This window comes from Pseudorca crassidens, chromosome 5, assembly GCF_039906515.1.
Source record: "Pseudorca crassidens isolate mPseCra1 chromosome 5, mPseCra1.hap1, whole genome shotgun sequence".
Classification (NCBI taxonomy): Eukaryota; Metazoa; Chordata; class Mammalia; order Artiodactyla; family Delphinidae; genus Pseudorca; species Pseudorca crassidens.
Window position 1 is genome coordinate 88,813,946 of NC_090300.1, and position 25,382 is coordinate 88,839,327.

Below are 25,382 nucleotides of genomic sequence, written 5' to 3' on the forward strand. Positions count from 1 at the left end.
TTTAAGATTCTTTCCAGATCACCCTTTCAACAAACTTTTGTTAATGCCAGCTATGTGACAGGTACATGTGAACCCATTTCTTTTTTTTTTTTCTTTACCTTCTTACTCCTTATACTCTATTTATTTATTTTTCACGTAAGCAAGGAGAAAGCTCCTTATAGTTTGTAAGGGCCCTGTGCACATTTGTATCTAGCCAAAGATTCAGTCCTTTCCAGGAACTCGGGTTGTCAACCGGTGATCTTGCCTTTGTCTTGCCTTGTAGTTCTGCCTGTGGCGCCTGTCACTAGCAGTCAAATAAGGACAATTTTACCATTCTCTCCTGCTGCTCTAATTTTTTTTTAGTGCCGGTACATGAATTTGTTATTCTTTATAATTCCCTTTGAAGTTGGAAATCCAAGGGGAATCTAAAACTGACCAGATGTTTCTGCTGCTGGAGAGGGAAGAGAGTAAGGATTAAGTTTAACGAAAACTTGGTCTCTAGGAAAGAAACAATCATTTCAGCTGGAAATCATCATTAAGTGTACTCATTTGCTACATATCTATTAATTTACATTTACTAGTTCTTTATAGACAATATCACCTATCAATTTTCTCTGGGGGAGGGAAACATCATAAATTTTGTGAACAAATACGTTCATGTTGTGGTTCGCTCAGGCCTATTTCTCTTTTAGAGTTTTAGTTCTATTGCCCTACATATTCCCCTCACCTGCTTTATGCTTTACAGTGAGTGTTTTCTGTTATTGTTGTCATTGTTGTCCTTGTTGTTGTTGAAGGATCATTATCAAGTCCCATCAGACTGGGAGGCCAATTCTGCAAACTTTTCTAAGAGGGTGAGGTCAATGCATCCTGTCGTTAGGGAGGGAAGGAAAGGAGACCTGACAAAGTGCTTAGCCTTTATGGAGAACTTCATCCTCTTTAGAGATCTGTAGATCAAAACAAGAGCAAGAGTGATGAAGACCTTCAGAGTAAAAAAAGAAAGTCTTGTGGTCTTTTAAGAATTCAGATAATATTGCAAACAGTGTGAATAAACAGGTTAGGAGATGGAAAATTATAGTTAGGTATACGAAAACACAAAAGAGAAAAAGAAAAGCTGTCATTTGTGAGAGGACATTCATGGGGCCTCTCAGATTAGACGTCCAAAGCTTCAGGCCCTGGTGTAAGAGGAAATATGATTAAAAAATAAAATTGGAGAAGAGTCTTAGAAACCAATCAGGATGTTTTGGTGGTGTGCTTAGTACTTCACAAAAGTGTTGGATTGAGAGATGGACTTTTTATTTGCTCGCTTCTTGCACAGCATCTGTCATACTATCCCCTTGCATTGCTCTCTGGATTTCCCAGGTTTCTGGGAGGACAGAGAAATCTGTGAATAACTACTGTGCACCCCTTACCTTGCTCAGTGGATTAAACATTTGGAAGCATTCCCCACACCTCATAAGGGATGAATACTCACAACTCAGGTTCTATTGCCCTCACCTATCTTGTTTTTAAATAGACACTCTGCATCCTCAGTAATTATATTAAGCTTCTTAAGCAGCACATATCAATTTCATATACCATTTTAAGCATTTTTTCAGCGTTTTGAAAGAGAGAGTAGGGGAAGAGACAGAGAGAAATCACTTAGCAGCTGATTCACTTATTTTAAGCAGCTTTCCCCATTTGAAAATATAAAAAATTCAGGTCCTGGAACATTGGGTGATTTGAATGTTCTATAAGGATTTGAAAAAAGATTTTTTTGAATCATATGTTCTACATTCAGGGACCCAGATTTTCAGTTTAGTCCTTTAAAAAAAAAAACAGGTTAAAATAAGGGGGTTTCAATCTAAAGTTTCTCTTCTTTTTCATTTTTCATTATTATTATTACTATTAATCAAAGCAGATGGTATGAAAAGCATTTTTGTTGGTCTCACTGATGACAGAGCTTAACCTAATAGTCCAAGACTTGGAACTTGGTGTTTCAATAAAGAAAACACTGTTTGAGGTATTTTCCATTCAAATCCGCATCAAAAGTTTTTAATTAACACCATCAGAAATTAATGGACTAAATGCAGTTCAAGGTTCCTACATACCCCACTACTGGGAACGAGACAGCCAGAGGGACCCACTGAGCACGTTTGTATTTTGTACTGTGTTTTTATTTACTCACTGAGCAGAGTCCCAGCTGCATGTTACCAGCAGAGTGAAACCTATGAGGGCCCCTCCACCCCAGCACTTTCACTTTGCTCACTGATCATTGTCCACAGTTCCTCCTGATTGTAATTGGTTAGAAAGTTTGAAATTAGCAAGTCCTTGTCAGTGCAGAAGAGTTTTGAAATCGAGGCTTGATACAGCCATCAGGCCTGCAGAAGCCTAATGGCTTGCTGGGTGGGTTAAGAGCCTCAGAGCCCTGAGCACTCTCATCCTCAGGCTTGGCCCCAGTCACCATCCACCACCCTCCAGAGCTCCCTGTCTTAGACGTCGATGGTTTTATTTGGGGCTTTTTCTTTTCCATCACTGAAGCCTCTGTCAGGATGCACAGACTGGACTGACTACTGGGCATGGGGAAAATAAGAGCAAATGGAATAAAGAGTGAAGAAGAGGATCAAGGAAAAGGGAGGAAAGAAAAGGGGAAGAAAAAGCATAAAATGGAAAGGAAGTGGATATGAGATGGAAAGAGCTTTGTAAATATTGACATTTGGCTTCTGTGCAACTGGATTTGATGTCTCAGAATGGAACTCACCGACAGAGCCTAAATGGTCCCTGGGGCTCTTTTTTTTCTCCCAGAACTTTTTTTTTTTTTTTTTCGGTACGCGGGCCTCTCACTGCTGTGGCCTCTCCCACTGCAGAGCATAGGCTTCAGACGTGCAGGATCAGCGGCCATGGCTCATGGGCTCAGCCACTCCGCGGCATGTGGGATCTTCCCGGACCGGGGCACGAACCCGTGTCCCCTGCATTGGCAGGCGGACTCTCAACCACTGCGCCACCAGGGAAGCCCTCTCCCAGAACTTTTTAAAAGACTTGCCCACTTGTGGTCAAAGGGATGCTACATATGTTCATATAAGAGTCCATAATGTACCCGTCCACCACGTTTTCTAGGGATTAGGAATACAGTCATATCCTTTATACATTATAATAGAAGAATGAAGGGCCTATAAATTCTTCTCCTGTAACCATAAAATATCTATTGTTTAACCTTATGATCTGGGCCCCCAAACCAAAATTCTCCAGAAAGCTCCTATGCTGCTTGCTAAAGTGCAAAATAAACTCACCTTCAGCCTTACAGCAACACAGGAACTGCTTGGGCAAAGTTAACGAAAGTAGATATTGTCAGCAATGATGAAATGTTTATAGAAGCTTAAAGATCTCAATAACTTTCTATAAATCTTCTCATTTATGTTGAAAGCCTTCAAGCTTAATACATTTAGATGCAACCCATCACCTTTTCTTATTTCTCCTCTACTTTAATACAAAACAACAACAACAAAAAAATGCAAACCAACTACAACAGCACAGATAACATTGCCATGAATTCAGAATGTCAGGAAATTTTCAGTAGGCCTAGTCATGACAAAATGATGCAAAAAAGCATCACCATTTTTAGAAAAGCTCCCTAAAGCAATTCAAAGCTTTCTCTCCTGAAACACAGGGAGATCGACATATATCAGCTCCTGGAGGGTAATTGGTGAATGAGTGTCAGGATTTTCATAAGAACTGCTAAGAGTCTGATCTTGACATCATAGCCAGAGAATCAGGTAAGCCGATTAGCAAATCATCATTTTTCTGTTTCTAAGCTGGGCAGTGTCAGGATTTACTATCCCAAAGTTTGACTTCTTGCGGGAGTCACAGACACTTTACGTGGAATATAATTTAGTAAAAAGATGTCAGTCTAACCTTTCCCCAGACCATCCTTTAGATCAGGTTGTGCTAGATCAGATTGCTCAGTGTCTATGCTCCACCCCCAGACGTCTTTATAGTCTGCTTTAGCCGGTATGTGGGACATATCCCTCAGCTCACCTGTAATTCCAACCACACTGAAGCAGTTCAGTGTTATCCCAGACTCGGCCTCTGTGTTGGTCTTCCATTTTCTGGCCCAGGGCCTTTTCCAATGCTGGGAGAGCTCAATAAATCTACACTGGATTGGGGAACTAGAATGGCAGCTTAATTCCCTGCGGGGGCAACTCTCAACCAAAGGAGGAACAGAGGTGGAAAAGAAATGTTCCAGCCTCCATTTCCTTCAGATGACACCACTGGAGGCATTATATATGTATCTCAGAGATCCTGTGGAATTGTACTGCTGTTGGCCTCTTTGACATATCCTTATTATTGCCAGTCCTCCTCCCTGACTCACTCTCATCACTCCTTCACTACTGCCTTCTGAGGTCACCTTCCCAATTACTATCTGCACCAAGTCCTCGTCTCAGACTCTTCTTTGGATGGAACCCAAAATGAGTCAGGTAGTCGGAAGACTTTTTGTTTGTTTTAATCAGTCAGTTCACAGCATCTGCTTCTCTGCTGTCTACTACCCACAATGAGCTATTGCCCATTCATAGCCCCGTTCCCAAAGCTAGATAGAAGCCCAGTTGCTCACATCAATAGACTGTAACATTTGGAGGGAGAAACATTGTTGTTGTTGTTTATTTTTTTGCGGTACGCGGGCCTCTCACTGTTGTGGCCTCTCCCATTGCTGGAGCACAGGCTCCGGACACGCAGGCTCAGCGGCCATGGCTCACAGGCCCTGCCACTCCGCGGCATGTGGGATCCTCCCGGACCGGGGCACGAACCCGTGTCCCCTGCATCGGCAGGCGGACTCTCAACCACTGCGCCACCAGGGAAGCCCGAAACATTGTTTATTCATCTGTGGTCTCCTATATCTAGCACTGCCCTGACACATAGTAGGTACTCAATTAATGTTTGTTGGATGAGATACGTAATCTGCACAGGGATTTTTATTTCCAGTAATAAGAAATACTGGTGTGTTTCAATCATGTGAGATGCATTACAGCAAATTTGTTGCTATTAATAAATTTCTGAAGTATGTGATTTATTCTTTTAAAAATCAAAACAAACACAAGACTGTCCCTATAATAAAGTTATACACCTGTGTTTTCTAATATGCTTTATTAAATGGGAGAAAAATGGGTTATGTTTTAGTTTGTACTCTAGAAATTGCAAATAACCCTAGGTAACTCCATGAGAATGTGTTAGAATCTAAATATCATCTCTCCTGTAAGTCAAGGTGGGGAAAATAAAGTTGAGTACTTCAGAGTCATACTGTAGGAATAGTGGCAGATACTGAAGTGTCTGATCAAATTCAACAGGCTTTTTAATGACTCTTGTTTTGGGGTATTTATTGCTGTGATTATGTGAGTCTAGTCTGAAATGAGACATGGTGATGTCCTGTTGATAGCTGTTTTCTAGATAGAAATCTAAGATCCTCTATATCTATAATTGGCACCAGGGAAGAGTCTACATTCTGTAAGAGAGATTAATGAAGTGCCAGAACACAAATAACAATGAAATAGAAAGTTCAAAACTTTCTTCCTGCATCTCAGTGTCCAAGACATGAAATTTTAAAGTTATGTCCAGGGTGCGGTGACCAAGATGATCACCCTAACACCACAAGCCTCCTTCTTTTTAACCAATGTCCCACTCTGGACTGAAGAAGGACACTTCAGGAAAAGGGATCTTAATTTCCCACGTAGTTTATTTTGGCCCCATGTGAGTACAAAAGGACCTGATGTTGCGTGTTAGCTGTACTCCTCTGAGAAAAAATAAGATTTTCTTCCCCACTTTAGGAAATTTCTTCAACTTTTATTCTAGGAAGATTAAACTATTGATGATTACTGAATCTGTCCAAAAACAAAAAAAACCCAAAAAGTTTCAGGAAGAAATGGTGATTTCCATTTACTTTCTCAACATTCTTGCTGACACCTGGAGAACTGTAAAATTATAAATATTTAGAAACATTCCCTTCAAGAAAAGTCAACTATCTGATCTGCTCTTTTCCAAAGTGGACTTATTTGGAATTTGTACTATGCCCTGCAGCAGTTTTCTAAATATCCTCATCTTTTCTCCAGTGATTATTGATCAACCTCCTAGGAAACCCCTTTCTACACTAATGTTGTTTTCCAGAAAAATATCAGCTCAGTTGTGAAACATCCAAAAGGAGGCTCTGAGACAGTGATTATAGTGGCTGATGCTGTTTGTGTTCTGAAGAGTTTGTGGTTTGGTATAGTGTGTAGTTTGCCAAACTTTGTAGAATGGTTATTGATCCCCTCAGGGAGGCCTAGTGGCAACTGGAGCTCCAGGGGTTAGTCATATTTAGCCCAGCAGAGCCTCCTCTAAGGCTCCAAATCCCTCCCAGTTCATCCCAGCAAGCAAGCAAGACCAATATTACCCTTTTCTATGTGTGCCATGACATGAAGAAGTTTGGGAAGTGCTAGTGTTATGGACTGAATGTTTGTGTCCCCCCAAAATTCATATGTAGAAGCCCTAATTTCCAACATGGTGGCAATAGCCCCATGCTTGGAACTTTATTTAAGCCATCACATTAAATACCCTTACAGACTAATAAGGCAGTATAGCATGATAGTTAAATTCTGTGGGCTATAGATAAGAAAGTCTATACAACACTTACCAGCTTTGTGACTTTATGGGAAAGTTTATTATCTTCTCTTTGGCTCAGTTTCCATACTGCACAGTTATAACAGTAATAATAATAATATTACTTACCTCCAAAAAAATTGATGTAAGGATTAAATGAGTGAATATATCCAGAATGTTCAGAACAGTAGTAAGTACTCAATAAATATTACCTATTAATTTCTATCTTTTGATGCCTACATTAAAATCCCACTCTTCCTTGAACCCGTCTATTAAAATATATATCCACATTGATTTCAACTTCTTTGGTTTAGAAGTAGATCCTAAGAAGAAATAATGTAATATAAATGGAAAAGTCTAAGGCCTCTATGCTTTTTTTTTTTTTTTTTTGGCGGTACACGGGCTTCTCACTGTTGTGGCCTCTCCCGTTGGGAGCACAGGCTCCGGACGCACAGGTTCAGCGGCCATGGCTCACAGGCCCAGCCGCTCCACGGCATGTGGGATCTCCCCAGACCAGGGCACGAACCCGTGTCCCCTGCATCGGTAGGTGGACTCTCAACCACTGCGCCACCAGGGAAGCCCCCTCTATGCTTTTTAATTTTGGCCCTCCAGCCTCCTAATATTGTGGCCTCTGGGAATTTGATTAAGATTCTCATACTCAGTTATGTTTTTATTTAAAATGTGTAAACATTAGCCATCTTAGTGTTTTTATCAGAATTTAAATGAGATAATATGTTTGGAGTCTACAGTCTTGCCTGGACAATAAACAGTATGTAAATGTTAGTCTTTTCTCCATTATGGTGCTATAAAATTGTTTTGTTTGTTTTAGCATCTATATGTATCTATTAGTATCTCTGGGCAGGTAATTCATATATTTCTGCCAGTGCCACAGGCGCTCACACATTAGTCTGAGACAGTCAATAAATATCTATAGGCTGTACAGAGGCAGTGATATTAAATGGTGAGCTGGTACAATTCTCAGTTTATCACAAGTTTTCCTGCCTCTAACATGGTATGTACTCTTCAAATGTCCCATTGTTGTATTCAATAGTGGTAAATACAAAGGATTTTTTTCTTGGTCTGTTGATTTGTAAAAGATTTTTATTCAAATGAAGAGAAAATTTTTTATAAAGCAGTCTTTAGTTTCTACTAAATGTGAACATATAGAATTGTTGAAATGAAAAAGAATAGAAACACAGTTCTCAGAGTGATGCTGATATTAGTTGATGATGCCAAGGCACCAATGAAGAGTGTATTTTTAAAATTGAATATGTTCTTATTTCTTGTTTGTTGATTTTAAAGGTTATCTAAACATGTGAAGAGAAAAATCAAATTTTTCCAATTTGAAAAGAACAAAAACAGCTAAAACCTTCTTTTAAAATTTTGAAGCTATTATGAGACTATTACAGAAAAAAGATTGTACATGAAAGAATTTTTTTTTAAATCAGGTTGCTTTGCCTTTCTTTAGTCACTTCAAAAGTCTTTGTCACATATGAAAAAGAAATATTCTCAAAATGAAGAGTAAATATAATTAAAATGGTTCCTTGCCTTGACATATAAGCTTCTTATCGGCAAAAATCTTTATAAATTTAATACCATGAAACTTGGGTTTAAAAGAAGGAATAAGAAAGAGTGGGCAGGGAGGGAAAGGGAGAGAGGAAGAAGTTTGATTTTTTATGAGTTGACATAGAAATGATGGTAAGTGAAATTATATTAAATCCTTAATTGCTTTTGATGAGAAAATTTTAGATCCGTAGTATTTTCTTTTTATTGCTGGTATTTGGCATGTACCTAGCACACAGTAATCTCTTTTTAATAGTTAACTAATGAATGAATGATATTGGCTAGGCCACATTAGTTTGCTTTAAGCATAATTTTCTGGCAACAGAAATAATTAAGAATATAGTCGATTCATCATCAGGATCAAATGTTTATTGAATACCTGCCTTACATTCATTCTTTAGCAGGTAGTATAGGGCTATGGTTAGAGTTTCACATTCTTGAACACTTAGCTGTGTGACCTCTGTGAGCCTCAGTTTCCTCCTGTGTAAAGTGGAGATTTTGAAAGTGGCCAGTTCAGAGGATTGGGGAGAATTGCATGAGATAATGCCATAATGCACTTGGCAGAGTTCCTGACAGTAAGTGCTCACTAAATTTTAGATACTGGTATAAATATTATATTACTTATAATATTATAAATAAATATATTACCCCATAGAATTGTTATGAAGAGTTAATGAGTTAACATGTTATTACAGTGGTACCTAGGACATCTAAGATTTCAACAACATATATTAAACAATTGGAAAGCCCAACACAAAACAATGAGGATTCATATTGACAGTTTCTCTGAAAAGAAATACAGTCTAATTGGGGAAAGGGTTCCTATATATTAAGAGATAAAAATCAGTAATAATGAAGTTAACATTTATTAAACATTGACCCTCTGTTGAGCTCTAATGTGCTTTATAGCATTTAACCTTCACAACAACTACATGACATTGGTATTAATGTTACTGTTTTACACAGGAGGAAACTGAGGCACAGATGTTGGTAGAGTTAAGCACTGCTGGTATCTTGGGTAAATCTCTTGTATATCACTCCAGATCCTGAGCTTTTAACCACAGGTGCCAACAAGTGTGTAAGTGTTCAGGAGGGAAGTAAACACAGATCACTGGCCACTTCGGGAAGAGCTTCAGGGGAAGTAAGGAGCACTGGGCCCTATGGTGTCAAACATTCATTCTGTGTCAGAGTCTGGCTCCCTCCATTTGAATCCTGGCTCCTCTACTTACTGGCTATGTGATCTTGCATAAAATTTTAATCTCTCTGTGCCTGTATTTTCTCATCCATAAAATGGGAGTAATAATAGTATTACCTGGCAGAGTTGTTGTGAAGATTTAATGAGTCAATTCCTGTGATTACAGTGGTGCCCAGGACATCTAAGAGTTTGATAAATGTTGATGTTAATATCGTTACTGTTACTGTTGCTGCTGCTGTTGTTATTAGTGACTGCAGTACTTTGAAATTTTTTCCTTCTTAATGAGCTAGCATTTAAAATTTAAAGAGAAGCTAATATTTCAAAGGTGTAGATCACAAGGAGACTTAAAGCATGGTTTTTCTACTTTTGCCCAAGAACTATTCTTCAGCCTAACATGATAGGGAAAGAAAACACATTATGTCAGAGGATTCCATTGTATATTTAGGTGAAAGAAATTCAGTAAGAGAGTATGTTTGCTAGCCTTATGTGTTTTTTTTCTTTGCTTTGTGCCTATCGATTGATATTTCTCAGTTAACCTTCTTAAGAAAACAGTAATATCAAGTAAAAAATTATTGTCATTTTTACTTCTTCTGGACAAAGATTATTTTTAAAAATATGAACACAGAGGCTTTAAAACAGAATCTTGAGAATGTTAGCCCACAGTTCACACTGTCATGTTTAGTCCATTTCATTAAAGGAATAGTGATGTGCTTAGTGGCTAAGTGTGTAGAAATCCAAAAAAAAGGAAAAGAAGTACAGTAACCTTACTCGTGAGAAGAATATGGTAATATTCATTGACAGGGGAGCTACAAGGAGCAATTATCCCAAGCTGTGTCTTTCAGACAGTGCTGTCAGCTTTTCCACGTTGATGAGTGCAGCTGAGCTTGTGATGCACGGGCAAGAAACTCCAATGTGACTAGAAGACCGGGACATTGGCCACCATATTAGCTATACCAAAGGAAAAAGTATATGTAAAGAAAAGATGGATTTTAAAAACATTTGTAATAGAAATGATTACTGGCAGCACTTGACTGGATTTGCCTTCTGCTGGTGACCCCAGCAGAAGCATTTTATCAGATACCCATTTTCTTATGCCCTTTTTAGAGGCCCTTTAAAGCAAGAAGGCTATACTAGAACACCGATATTTTTGATGTGTGTGTGCATGTGTGTTTATGCATGGATGTGTTTAAACACACATCACATTTGGAATGTTTTGTAATTTTGGGGATTAGGTATCACATGGCTTTTTATAAATCAGAAGGCATATCTAATATTTATTATTTCAGGCAAAGAAAATTCATGGCAAGGTCTGGTTTTTTTTATTTTTGTCTGTCTTTCCTTCTTCCTCCTTTAGACAGAGTAAAGCTTAATTTTAGTATTTACAAGATAATTTGAAGTTATACTGATTAACTTTATTTTCTGGTATTCATTCACCTTAGTCTACACCTGTTTTTACACACTCAGTATTGGATTTTTTTTAAAGTGTAAATCTTTGAGGCTAGGAATTACTAATTAAAAATAGAACAAGGTACCACATGCTCAATTCCTCTCCTTGCTTTGTTTCTTTCCGTTTCCCTTTCAGTACTCAACTACAAACTTTGTCGCATGGAAGTACCTCTTTACATACACATCGAAACTACTGTGTGTGTGAGCTATAAAACAACTTAAAACTTGTTCAAGGCCCCAAAGCCTGTTCTTCACAAAAGAACCTTTCTTGCCCGATTTAGAAAGTGTTTTGAACGATGCATAACTAAGTAGAGTAACTAAACAATTGCTTTTGAGCATCTGAAGCTTGCCCATTAAGATTTCTATAGCCTTTTCTTTTGCTTCTTGTGGTTTAAGAAGTGATTCACGTTCAGTATATGAAAGTTCTGGGTTCAGCCCCTTGAGCTTTTTAGTGGAAGGGTCTGCACAAAGCGAATCAAATAAATAAAACAAATAATGTAAGAACTGAGGGCAGTTGAACTCATGCAAGTTTATGCACCAAAATATTTTATTCCTGGGAAGAAAAGTTATCTCCTATATATTTTAGTTTCCTAAAATCCCTAGTTTTCTTAGGAAGATACACAGGAATCAAGTTGTTTGTAAACAACTGATTCAAATATTACCTGGAACTTCGTAGAATAACATCAATACCTTTCATATAGGAAAACCATTATCTACCAATAGGGGTGAATTATGAACATATTCCAACTGAGCAAAAGCATAATCAAGTGCATTAATAATGCTAAATTTTAGATGTTGCACTGATGAGATATTTTCTATACAAATAAAAGACCAAAGTGTATAAAATCTCAGGATGTGTGCCTGAGTTAGAATTACAATGCAGCTGTCATTTTTGCATTTCCTGGCTTTCATGAACCATTACTAGTGATCCTCTGTCATTTAAATCAGTGGAGAACATGGATTTATCTTAATTTTCACCCTTTGTTTCCCCTTTCTGTGATAACAGTTATGAGATATGATGGTGTAAAATGTTCCTACTTATAATGGTTTCAGCCTTGTCCCTTGGCAGCCTAAATCTTCTAGCTAATTCACTGATCAGTTAAATAGTTGAAGTTATTATTATTATAATTATTATTTTACATTTATATAGCACTTTCCTCCAAGGGGCTCAAGGCATTTTACACACAGTAAATTACCAAATAGGAATTAATCCTTATATCACCCTGTGGGGTAGGTACAGTCACATAAATGAAATTCTACAGAAACCTCGCCTGTGTCACAGCTCTCAGCTCTATTCTCCCCACCAACCCACCAACCTGCCTAACTGAAGGTAAAGCAGAATGCTGTTGGCATGGCAGGAATGGCTCAAAGCAAGATCTTTGGGAAAATGGTCCTGTGTCCTTCCTTTGGTTCTTTGAGCTACCCTGGAAAATATCACTAATGAGAACATCTAAGCATACACATCTTGATTTGCAGTTAACAGATTGAAATAAATTTCACCTACATGATTTAATTTAATTCTGACTCAGACAAGTTAGGATGTGTGGTCCTAAAACTTTATTTATTTATTTTTTGAATTTTATTTTATTTTTTTTTATACAGCAGGTTATTATTATTATATGTGGAACCTAGTAAAATGGTACAGATGAACCCATTTGCAGGGCAGAAATAGAGACACAGATGTAGAGAACAAACACATGGACACCAAGGGGGGAAAGCGACGGGGGTGGTAGTGGTGGGATGAATTGGGAGATTGGGATTGACATGTATACACTGATGTGTATAAAATGGATGACTAATAAGAACCTGCTGTGGTCCTAAAACTTTAGTGTGTACAAAAATTATCTGGGTAGCAAGCTTCAAATGCAGATTCCAAGGTTTTCTAACTTACAGAGAATCAGAAAGGGGCCCTGAAATTTGTATTTTCACCTCAGTGGATTTTTGAGACAGGTGATGCTTACCTATACTTTGAAAAATTTGAGCTGATTAAGGAAGAATTTAGTCCCCATTCTACAGATCAGAAAATGATGGCTCAGGAAGGCAAGATGTCACAGTATTTGGCAGAGCAGGAACTAGAAACCAAGATTTCAAATTCCAAAACCGATACTCTTTCCGTTATGCTACAGTGCTTCCCAGAAAGGGAAAGCAAAGAAAGAAACAAATAAAACAGTATTGAAATGTAAAGGAAATGAGAGAATGGTTCAATGTGCATGTGAAACGTTTTGCACTATTATGAACTGGCATCTCCTGGCTCTTTTGGAACTCCGAGCTGATTTGTGATGCCTGGACAGAGAAGCCCATCATCTATAGCACAGGGCTAGACCAAAGCCTGTTCCTTGATCTCAGAGCTACCTTGTTCGCTCTCGTCAAGGAGTCGCCCAACTAACTCTAATCCAGCGGGTGCCTGATGGATTGTAATGTTTAATTTTTCACCCTGCCCACAAAAAGAGTCCTCTACTTAATAGGTGCTGCCACCAAAATAAAAAGTGGGCTTTGCCAGGAAACCAAGAAAAGCGCTTTTAATGAGCTTCCTGTTTACGTGAGTGGGCCCTTTATGGAATGGGATGGGTTTTACATTTTTTATTTGAAGCATTCTTACTCCATTTCTAAGAGAGAGAGGAAAAAAATGTAACAGAAAATGGTTATGAACAATTTAACTACTATTTTTCAATTTAGTATTCCATTTGGGATAATTTCATTCATTTTTTGAATTAATTTTTATTCAGTTTTCTTTAAAAAGCAGGACAAGGCATTATAGGAGAAACTGTAGGCAGACATAGTGCATCCAAAGTTTTAATTTTCCTCTGAACTTCTTACTCAGAAGTGTCAGAATTCCATGGTGGAGTTTAGAGGTGCTTGTGGGATTTATTTGGGGTTTTCAGAAACCAGAAAAACAGACACGTGGTGTTACTCGTGGTAAAAATTCCCACGCTCTGCCTAAACTCACCATACTTTTCATAGGTGCTACTGTAAATTGTACTGAATTTCCAAGTCCTTCCTTTTCTCAAATGCATGTATCCCTTAGCTATGAATAATAATTATTACTATTTATGTAAAAAAATTTGTGTCTCTCTTTTTACTCTTAGAAATCATCTTCTGTCTCTGAATTTTTCACCTTTTATTTTAGACACTGATTATTCCCAGTCACTGAGCAGACAGATTTTATTTAAGAGTCTAGAGCTTTGTGCTGTGGCAGTATCGTAGCCAATGAGGTTTATCCGAGGCGCGATTATTGCTAATTAAAAGAGTCTAGAAACCTTGTAACAGTGGGTAAGATGGCATCTATCCTTTGCCAGGGGTGGAAGACAGCAACGACAGGAGGGATGCATTTGGAAATGTAATTTATATATGCTTGTAAAAGTACATTTTGTATCCTTCTCTGACTTGGCCTTTCAGGATAGTCAGGTTTGATTCCTTCAAGATTATTTTCTACCCAAGGTGGATGAAGATTTTGCCAGACGCTTAAACTATTTGGGGGACCCTCTTTAAGGAAAAGAATACAGAATTATGACTACAAATTAAGTACAGGGTCTTGGGAGGGGCTGTGCAAGTGAGGGGCCCTGAAGTTTAAGTTCCATTAAATTCATAGTAAATCCTCCTCTGCATATCCCCATTTGAGGCTTTCCAGAGGCATTCTTAATAAATATTACTGTTTCATATAATAACAAGATTATTTGAGGATAATGTCTAGGCTTTAGGTTAAAAGTAATAAAGTATTGTAAAAATAATGCAAGCCTAACTACAAACAATCTGACTAACTGGTTCCCTGTAGTATGCATCTCCATTTATTCAGGTTGACCCTAACTTAATGCAGGTCAACAAATACCATTAGTGCAAACATCTCTGCATGTAGCCTGGTATTTCAAGCAATACTTGAGACAATAAACTACAAGACAGGAAAAAAAAATGTCAACAGCTCCTTGAAGTTCTCTGTAATGGGATTATAGCTGTATTATGAAACTAATATCAAAAACTAGAGTAGCTTGAATTTGACCCACTGTCTCTTTCCTCTGAGTTGGAAAAGAGGTAAGAGACATGGCTTCCCCACAGCATTTTGCTTCTACCACCCATTGTTACACTTAACTGCACTGTTTCTTTTTGTTATTCAGTTATTTAAAGTGGAATTCATTTTCCTTTTCCTCTAGAATAAGATTGTAAGCATCTTGAGAGCAGAAATCAGAATTTTTTTTTTTTTCTGAATCTTTCACAGTGCCAGAGCTTTCTTGTTTCCTTCCATTTTTTTCCCCCATGTTTAAGTCTCTCCCTTTGCCTTGTTCTAGAAACAGTTTTTAGTGGTGGTCTCTTGGTAGGAGGTACTTAACAGTTTTGAAATGAACTGCTATGAAAACCTAAACCCATCACTACCCTCCCCTCCACTAACCTTCTGACGCTAGAATTTCCCCTTAAGGGAGAAAGAGCAAATGTTTTGGAGCTAAATCTAGAAGTTAAAATGAGAAAAAGGAGAAGAAAAGATATTGGTAGCTCAGAAATGAATGACCTTCCATTCTCTTTGTGGCTAAGCCAGTTATTTCACCTTGGATTTCTTCATCAGTAAGAAGTGCCCAGAAGCAACTTCTGGGGTTCTAAGTGGGAATAAATAAAAGCCAATTTTTCTGAGGCCCTCAATACATTTTAACTCCTGGTAACACTAACCAAAATAAAATTCAAAAGCACGAGGATAACTCCAGATGTGAGTAAATTTGTGCAACATCACATACTGGTAGTGTCCAGATGCTCACCTGAATGTCAATTTCAGTCATCCTCTTTCATCGGAAAAATATACATGTTGTCTTTGGCAGTGAAACCTGTAAAAAGAATAAAATGTTGCATATTTGAATTTTAGCCATATTAAAAATAATTTTCACATATTTTATTTTCTTCATTTGCAAATTTAATTTATGTTGGTTCTTCCTTTTGTATGGAATCAACAAACTTTAACAGTGGTGTGGTTCTGAGTTAAATGTTTGCAGAATAGTTGTGGCTTAATTTAAAAATAAATTTCACACCTACCTTAGAGCTTGTGTTGTTCTCCCTTAGCTGGAAATTTCTCTTGTACAGAAATGGTTCTTAAACTCTTAGTTTTAGCCTGATTTACCTTCAGAGAGAAAGAGTGTTAGAAGTGTAGTTTGTGATCTGCATGAATGAATGCATATGGAAAATCCGATCTGTAGGAAAAAAATCTGACCTAGAAAAATGACTTCTAATTCTTCATACCTCATTTGGGCTATCTTTCTTAAAAAAACATGTTTACTGCTTTCTATAAACTGTTTCAAAATATCTGTGTCAGGATAACATTGCATAGTCCATAACTTCTTAGTTTTAGACCCCCTGGGATTAAAGAAGAATATTAATCTGATTTACTCAGTAATATAAAATTATCTTTTTATATTTGGCATAATTAGCCACCAATTATTTGCTTACCCAGTTCTTCCCTTAGCACTGTATCCAGATTTGTCAGTTATATATTCAAAGTGGTATTCCTTCTAGGTGTATCCTTCAACTGTCAGACTACTCCATAGACTGAGTATCATAAATGTTGATGCAGCTGATGGTTCAAGGCCAGTGTTTCTGGTATATAGAATCAAGATGGGGTTTCTCAACACAGCACTACTGACAGTTTGGACCAGAAAATTCTTTGTTGGGGGCAGATCGGTACTGTCCTGTGCACTCTAGGCTGTTTAGCAGTATTCCTGGCCTCTACCCACTAGATGCCAATAGCTCCCCTCAGTTGTGATAATCAAAATTGTCTTCAAACATTGTCAATTGCCCCCTAGGGATGGGGGTGCAGGACAAAATTGTTCCCCTGTTAAGAAACACTAGATTAGTGGTATACATTACATACAACCAGAACCATTGTTTTTTGTTGTTGTTATTCATTTGCTGTTGTTGTTGTTGTTTTTAATGGAGCACAGAAAAATCTGATCCAGAGGAACTCAGTAATTCTCGCTTGTGAATTTCTTCCATAAAACTGGTTCTATTTTAAATGTTGAATTAATAAGCAGGACACAAAGTTTCCTTTAATGACTTATATGTCAGAGAAGGGGTTCTAAGATTCTGCATAGATGTATATTTTATACTTTTAATTTATTTATTGGTCTCCTTATTATGGTGATCTTTCTGAAAGTCAGACCAAGTTGGCACACTGCTATGACTTAACTAAATTCCCCTTTCAACATTTGCCTGCTTCAAATAATTTAATTGTTGATATTTTACCCTTAGTGCACACAGCTGAAGAGAGATCTTTAGTGAAAACTAAAACTAACAGGTAAATCCATCTTGGCTTTGAGGCAGAAAGATGGCAGTTACACAAAGAGCTCTTCACTACAATGACCTGAGACAGTCCAAGACCTTGAAGTGAAATTTGGAGGTCACCTGCCAAACAGACCCCACAGCTTTGCTTGACTTAGTCAGCCTGATTTCAAATACCTCCAAAGACTCAGAAAAGCAATTTCACATCTTCACATTGGCTGTATGAAACCCCTTAATCCTCATAGTAACCATAGGAGGTAGGTATGTTTTCTATGCCATTCTCACAGGTGAAGAAACTGGACTACTAAGAATTTTAGTAGCTTGGTCAAAGTCATACAGCCTGTAAGAGACGGAGGCAGGTTCCAAATTAGTCAGTACTCCAGAGTTCATGATCTTCTAAAGTTCTTTAAAATATGTTAGAATTTAAAGGGAAACTGATGAGCTGGATTTCAAGCATCAATGAACAGGATATTTATCCAAAAGAATAAATGAAGAAATTAATCAGCCCTTCAGATTTAAGGGAGAGGGATTATCAGAATGAAAAGAAGTACATATTTAATAGCTATGTTATAGTAATACTACACTACTTTTAAAATATATAGCACTTATAAAATTTTCAGAGAATATCTCAGTTCTGTCCAGAGAGTCTCAAATTATTTTATAATCGCCCCTTTCCTTTTGAAGATTAAGAGAATATTATTTTGCTTATGAGCATAGTTGGCATACAACAGATGATTTCCATTTTCCTTCCTTAACTGTCAAATAATGCCACCTCTCATTAATATATTTTCCAGAAAACACAAGGACTTAGATGGTAGATAAATCAGAGGTTATTATTTTTTAAGTATGCATATCTAAGCATCTTTTTTCCTATACTAAACCCACTAAAAAAATTCCTAAATCTGGAATACTGTGGTTGAAAGAACATCTTGACACTTCTAGCTTTCTAAGCATCAATATTAGTCAACAGATTAACGCCCTTAATTATTAATTTATACCTTGCTACCCATTAAATGTTTAGTAACCACTGAAACATTTGTCACCTCTTTTGATTATTTATAATTTTTTAAAAATAATTCCAAACTGATGCTTCACCCAGTCTTCTAACTTGTTAGCTGGAAGTTAGGCTGCCACAGATCTGTGGCGGAAGAGAAGAGGGGTGGGCAGTTGGAGAAGTAGAGGAGAGCCGTATTTCTTTCCAAAAGTGTTTATAATCACTGCAGCCTGCAATTAGATCACATTTTAGTTGATATCAGAATACGTTGGTTTAATCCACTGGCTGTCTTCAAGTCTAATGACATCCATGTTTCTAGAAATGATGAAATTATATATGTAGACTCATTCTTTTAAAAATTATTTTGCTTATAGTTATGCCATGCTTATCAAGGTCATTCTTCATGAGCCTAGCAAAGTTACTTTTCATATACATTTAAAGAGGCATGATTACAACATGGAAGGGAAATTCTGATGCAACTTTAAAAAAAATTAGAGAACTTTTCATTTTATTCTTTTACACATTTCATATGTAATCTAGACTATCACAGTAGCTTTTATTGTTTTCTGCTTATATTATAAAATTATCTTGTCTAGCTTACATGATTTTAGAATCTGCATCTCACTGGAAAAGGTTTTGGTAGTATATGTCTTTGCAAAACATTGTTACAGATGGGATTTCCACCCATAGAAATTAGATAGTCTCTCCTATTCCTAAGGAGAACCTCATGAATAGTTTTGTAAAAGAAAGCCACGAGTTTATCATGTTTTAGATACTCTAAAACCCCTTTTAATATGCCTGTTTGTCCCTTGCAAATAAAGAGAACAGTGCCTCGTCTTCCATGTGAGCAGTTTTTAGCAATTAACCAATCCCTAGCAATTATGAAATCACAGAACGGAGTCAGTGTTCTCCAGTTCTGAACTGGAAGTTCCTGATAATTGAACCGTGGTTGCCAAAAAAGAAGAGGGTTCTGAAACCTATCACCACTTATCAGAAGTTCTTATAAACAAAGAGAAATCATACTTTTTTCTTTTTGCATACAAAAAAACAGCGGCTAATTAATCTTTGTTGCCAGGTGAATTGGCTGTATTCAGAGGAAATAGGCAACTTGTAGAAAGAAAGTTTAACATGTATTTTAGAATTCTATCATGATACAATTTAGCAACTGATGTTGATGAGCAGATAGTTACTGTGGTTTATAACAGGAGAACCACTGTTAGCTTGTAATATTTCTACTGAGGCAAAGGAAATCAAATCATTTCTGAAGTGTGGAAAGTACATTGTATCTCTTCAACAAGGCAATGTGTATGGGGCTGATGGAGTTCCACTCTAGATAGCACTATGGCCACTGGTAAGAACTATACAGCCTCTTGTCTATTCATAGGGAGATAGACATAGGGTGAAGGGAAAAAAAAAAATTAGGTGGGAAAGGAGCTAGGATCAGGAATCTGAATGTGCAATCATGAGAGATAACCTCCTGTAAAAACCAGAGAATGCAAGGGGCAAAGGAAGCATGGTGTTCATTTAGGATCCAGTCTGATCTTACCAGACTGGTACAGCTGGAGGAAGCATTCAATAAAAGTTTGTTGAATGGATAAATGAATGTAAACACCCAAAACTACAAGATCACTAGCCCATAAGCTCAGAGAGTAGAGAAAATTAGACTTATTAGGAAACTGCCTTGGTAGCCAGTTACTTAGAAATGTCAATATGACGTCTGCTAAATAACATTTATTAACAACCGTGTTTGTTTGCATTTTTCTCATAGTCAATGAATTGTTATGAAATCTCAAAATAACTTGTTCTCTACTCGCTTACATTATATTAATCTAGGTTGAATTTAATGACTGCCCTGTGTAAGAGACTCTGGGATATTATGTCAGAGAAACTTTGTACTCTAAGTGCAGATGGTTTTACATAAGTGCAGAGAGTTTAATATAAAGGAAGTATAACTTTTATTTTAACACTTCCCTTAATAATGACCACATTTTTGAAGCATTGTTTTTGTTTTGCTTTGTTTTTTGCCTGAAAGAGCCCAGTGACCTTCAAGTCCCTTTCCTGGTTAAGGCTTAAAGCTATCCTTCTCATATATTTGAATATTATTGTTGTCCATGTTCACACTGCCACCTTTCTGCACACCTGGACAAATACTGTGTCCCATCAGCTTAGCTTTACCCTGCTCAGGAAAGTTTAATTCCATCCACATAATTGGATAATTTATTGTGCACTCAGTTTCAGATTAGTCATTGGTTAATTCAGCAAAAATTAATTGAGTTTCCACTATATGCCAGGCATAGTGCGAGATGCTGGGGTGAGCAAGTCATTTATAAATGTTTTAAGTAAGGTTAGTCCTATTGTCAATTCGTAAGGAATCCTAACTTGTTCCCTATGCTCATCATTGTCCATTTCCCTTTAACTTGCTGTAAGCCTATTTTCCTTCCTTGTGATAGTACACAAAAACCATCTCTATGCCAGTTTTGTCACTTTCATTCTTCTACAGTGTATATGTAAAGCAGCTGCTTAGTGGCTCACAGATGCAAATTTAACACAGTAGCCATAGACCTAGTCTACTACTATGCGTATATATGTGTACGTGTGTGTGTGTGAGTGTGTGTGTGTGTGAGTGTGTGTGTGTGAGAGAGAGAGAGAGAGAGAAGGATAAGTAAGAGACCTAAGAGAACTAAGATCCAGTTCAAGTTGTGCTTCAAGAATTGTACGCAAAAATATCGCCATTGGTGTTGAGGCTGACCTTCGGTCAGTTTTGTTGTGATGATTGATGCATAGTGACATGTTGACACAGTACTACTTTTGTTTCTAAACTCCAATATTGGTTTATCATCTTCTCCTTCTTGAGTTGGCATATTTACAGGCTCTTAGTTCCTTGGTTTTCAGCATTAATCCTAATGTTTTGTCTAAAGTATAGTGCAGGTTTCCTTGTATTTCAATTCACTATGCTTGAAGGGAAGTCACCATAAGTAATGATTTTGCTCTACTCCTTGGCAGCACAACCACAAACTAGACAGTGGTTCAAAATCTCAGGGTTTGCAAGGGGCTGTGAGAGACCATATGCAGCCTCAGGGAACTGCTAAAATGCTCAGATTAATTGTCTAGATATGAGTTCACAAGTCTCATGAACATTTACTTTAGAGTTAGAAGAAACTCTAAACTCACTAAATCACTGTTAAATGTCAGGGTAAACCACTTGGTTTTACTGGAGGAAAATGGAATCCATTTAAGAACCAAAATCCTAATATCTAAAATGAAGTTAATGTAGAATAGCACATGCAGGGGGAGCGGCCATGAAGCCTATGGCAGCAATCTTGGCCTCTGTAGACTTAGTACCAGGCAGCTGCTCTTTCCTTCTCCAGATTCACATTATAGACAAATTTTTGTTTATTCACATGAGTAGACAAACTCATGAAATGGTCTCAATCAGCAAATGGCTTTGGAAGCCAGGTAGAGTGAACCAGTCTTTGGTTTATAAATGTGCTGTGATGCTAATGGAACAGCTGCATTAACAATCAACTTTAGTAAGGAAACAGGGGTTTGAGGATAAGAAGCTGAAATGGGTAAAGAAGAACAACAAAGCAAATGACATGCCTGAAAAGTAAACTTTACCATTTGAAGGAATATTATGCAAAATCCACTTGAAAATAATGAATGAGAGGGCCAACTTGATATGTTTTAAAGAGAGTTGGTTGAGATGAGGCCTCAGTTTGGCTTTGACAAGGCTATTGTTAATGTGGGGAGAGTGGGGTTCACATCCCCCAAAATCACATCTTTCAATCTTTATTTATGCTAAGAAAAGATAGCAAGAAAGTACATTGTTCTTTCCTCATTACCAGACCTTTTTTCTTTCTTTGCTTTTTTTGTCCCCGGACTATAAATCAGTTAACTAGGCAGGGTCATTTTCAAGAGCTTTCGTAATGCCAAGGGACACCAAATGGTGAGGTAGATCAAAGGGACAAAGAATTATAGAGGCATTGATCCATTTTCCTTAAGACCCTGAGTACAATGTGAACAGACTACTTAGCTCCAGGCTGCAAACCAAGTATTTTGCAGCAGACCCAGTCGGGATTTCTTAGGAAGTTCTCCCTGTTGCTTTTCATAGTTTAGATAATCCACATGAACAACCCTGATTAAATCAGTTGCCCCCAGGCTATGGGCAAAAGCATAAATGGTTTTTCAGGAAAGAATGGTCCAAAAGCCTGCCTCTTTCTCTCTCTCTCTTCCCTCTTCTCTCTATCTATATACTTCCTCATTTTTTTAGTTACTCACTTACATTTTTTATCCTGAAATTCTGTCTATCCAATGTAATGGTAAGTAGAGAGTATTACTGAAAAGGTGCCATTCTTCTCTTCATTTCATGATTCAGGTTTTGATTTTGAATTGCATTACCTGTCTTCTTGTGCTGATTATGAACAGTTTTTTGAAAGGCTGTTATCTAGGGGGTGGTTATCCAATAATATTATGGAAGGTCAGAAGACATTTGTTTCTCAAGTCTGATTCTTTTTAAACCAGGCAATTACTCTATGGTTTAATAATCCTTACCTCAAAGTTCACTTGAAAGAAAGCTCATAAGATTTAAGGGGAAAAAAAAAAAATCCCTAAAAATAAAAGTTAGGCTAGTCTAGGCCAGGGTGGGAAATTCCATTGTGGCTAGAAGCCCATGGCAGGTAGAGTGGAATTTAATGAAGGAAACTGCTGTGTTTTTGTGTCTTTCTGTATGTTTTTCCTTTAAAACCAAGAGCTGGGCAGGCATCCCATTCGACCTGACGTGACCCAAGCAAATTGCTTCTTATATAAAAACAACTGCAGACTTTGAGAATGTGAAAATGCACTGTATCCTTCTCCAACTGAGGGAAACGAAAGCCTGAGAAACAGGACGGCCTTGTCAATACTCGTTGAGCAGAACTATCACTCAAACCTGATAAAGGGAGATTAGGACAAGCTTCCTTATGCCAGAGGGATTCATTATAAGTAAGACTTCTTTATTTATTTTTTATTCTCTTAAACAAGCACAAGTGGTAGATGGAAAATGCATTTTTTTAAAGACAGATTTTATGTAGGAAATGGTAGTATGCACAATTTTTTAAAGTCTTTTCATAGAACTCACATTTTTAATTTAAAAGAACAAATATTAAATTTAAAAAAGACAATGAGAAGCATTTTCCTTTTCTGCCACAGTCTCAGACAAGGGAAGGAGAAGAGATTCAGGGTGTGTCCACTGATATTGCATTCAGATGTGTTGTCTTGGCTTGTGTACTGACAGATTTATTTAAAAAACAAAGTTTTAAAAATGCATTGTGTGCTAGTGAAGTCACTTCATAAATCTTTTCCTTTATGAATTATTTTGATCACAAGGCTTGTTGTTTGAATCACTGAAGGACTATTCTCCCTAAAAGAAAAATGCCTTCATTTCCAAACTGTCAGTTCAAAAGCCAGCAACTTCCCCTGAACAGCATGCAGGGATCCAGAGGGGCAAAGAAAAAGGGACCACATGAGTCCTGACTCTAATATGAAGCATAATTCAGTTTAGATTTGTCGTGGTTCACAGAAGAGACATGTTTTGAAAATTTGGACCCAGAGTCCATACTTTTCTAGTAAATGACTTAGTTTGAAATACTGATTCTGCTTTAGGAAAAAACAAACAAATAAGGGAACACAGCCTTTGATGCAGCTGGTCCGTCAGAGGGCGGAAAGTTAGAATTAGAATGCTCTTCAAGCTGTGGCTGAATAATGAAGGGTAGGGCTTCCTAGCTGGGCAGTGACCACAGTCCCCTGGGAGAACAGAGGACAAATATTACCTAATGTGTACAAAGACTTTCAAAGTTAAGTTGATTACAAGCTGAGGGAAGAACGTTGGATGAGGCAGCAAGGACTGAATTCCACCAGAAGGACCTGATAGGTGCCACAGGGCTCCACTCGGCCCTCAGTTCTCAGGGTTTAAGGGATGGGTACCAACAGGAAGCCAGTTAGGTTCTTGAAATGAATAGCCTGCATAAAATTATTACAGAGAAGAAAGAAAAGTAGAATAACATATTGGAATATATACATACATAGAGATTGGTAAATTGGATGAAGTTTACACTGTAGGTCACTGTGTGATGGGTAAGACTCTCCCTAACCAAGGTGTAATTTGTAGCTAAGGACCTTGTCTTGTTCTTAATTTGTTTTCCTCACAGCACCTGGAATATTGTTGAGACATAAAAATAAATAATTAACAATTGGTCTGTTATATCAATTTTCCATGGTAATTGGTGAGATGGGGTAGTAGGTTAAAAACTCCAGATTAAATACTGGAGGCTGTCTGGAAGAGATGAATTTGAGACTGATTTCTAAAGGACAAAAGGGGTGGACAGAACTGGAGAGGCTGTTTCAGGTTCACTGATTCCAGAGGTATTTTTTGACAACTCCCTGCTTCAATCTGAGAGCTCCATTTTTCTGCTGCTCCATAAAATGAGCAAGAATTGTATGGGAAGGATGGAGAGCAAGTTTACGTGACAGAAGAAGCAAGTTGCTAATGTAGGAGATGGGAAGAATATTAATAGGAAATGCATATTGTTAGAACAAGTGATGAGTACTGTGAATGAGTTTGATCTCAATTCTAAGTCGGCAATATGAGAAAATGGTTGAAATTTAACTCTGGAGTCTGACTACCTGGACCACTTTATAAATTCATCTATATAAAATACGTAGTAAATGTTTGTCTTAGAATGAGGCTTTATAAATGGTGAGGATGAAGTTACCCATTTTCCCTGCACAACTGTACCACATGTTCAGATTCTCTGTCATAATCAGAAATATCTCACATCACTAATCTCCCAAGCATTCTCATTAAGGTGCCTTTCTTTCTTTGTAACTGTATTTCATTTCACTCATATAGAGTAACCTGTTGAATTTAATTATACAAATATTTCCTGGCCATGTTTAGTAAATGGAATACATACCATTTTCCAAGGCACTGTGAATTACTTTTTTAAAAGACGAAAACAAAATGTCTTTCTTCATAAAGAAAAAGCAGTCTATTGAGAAAGGAAAACTTGCTGACACTTTGATTATAATGCAATTTTCCAAATCAATTTCTAAATACTATCTACCATAAAACAACACTTTTGATAGCTCTGATTTTGGTAATGGAGGAGTAGCTTGTACTATTTCAGGACAAAGATATCCATAGATAACAATTCTAAACTCTGGTTGCAATTTAAAAAAACAAAAACAAAAAAAACCGAACTGCAGTTGAAAACTGATAAACAATTATTTGAAGGCACTGGAAAGTGACCAAAAGCAGACAGAATCTGGAGTGAAACATACCAAGTGAAATCCACATTTATGATAGCTTTTTCCCTCAAG

At 37.3% G+C, this 25,382-nt stretch overlaps 1 protein-coding gene and 1 pseudogene across 11 annotated transcripts in view; both read left to right on the plus strand.

Annotated features, from left to right (window-relative positions):
- Positions 1–25,382, plus strand: part of ZBTB20 (zinc finger and BTB domain containing 20) — an 816,172-nt gene that overhangs the window by 451,319 nt on the left and 339,471 nt on the right. The window lies entirely within an intron of this gene.
- Positions 13,962–14,030, plus strand: LOC137225641 (U4 spliceosomal RNA; annotated as a pseudogene).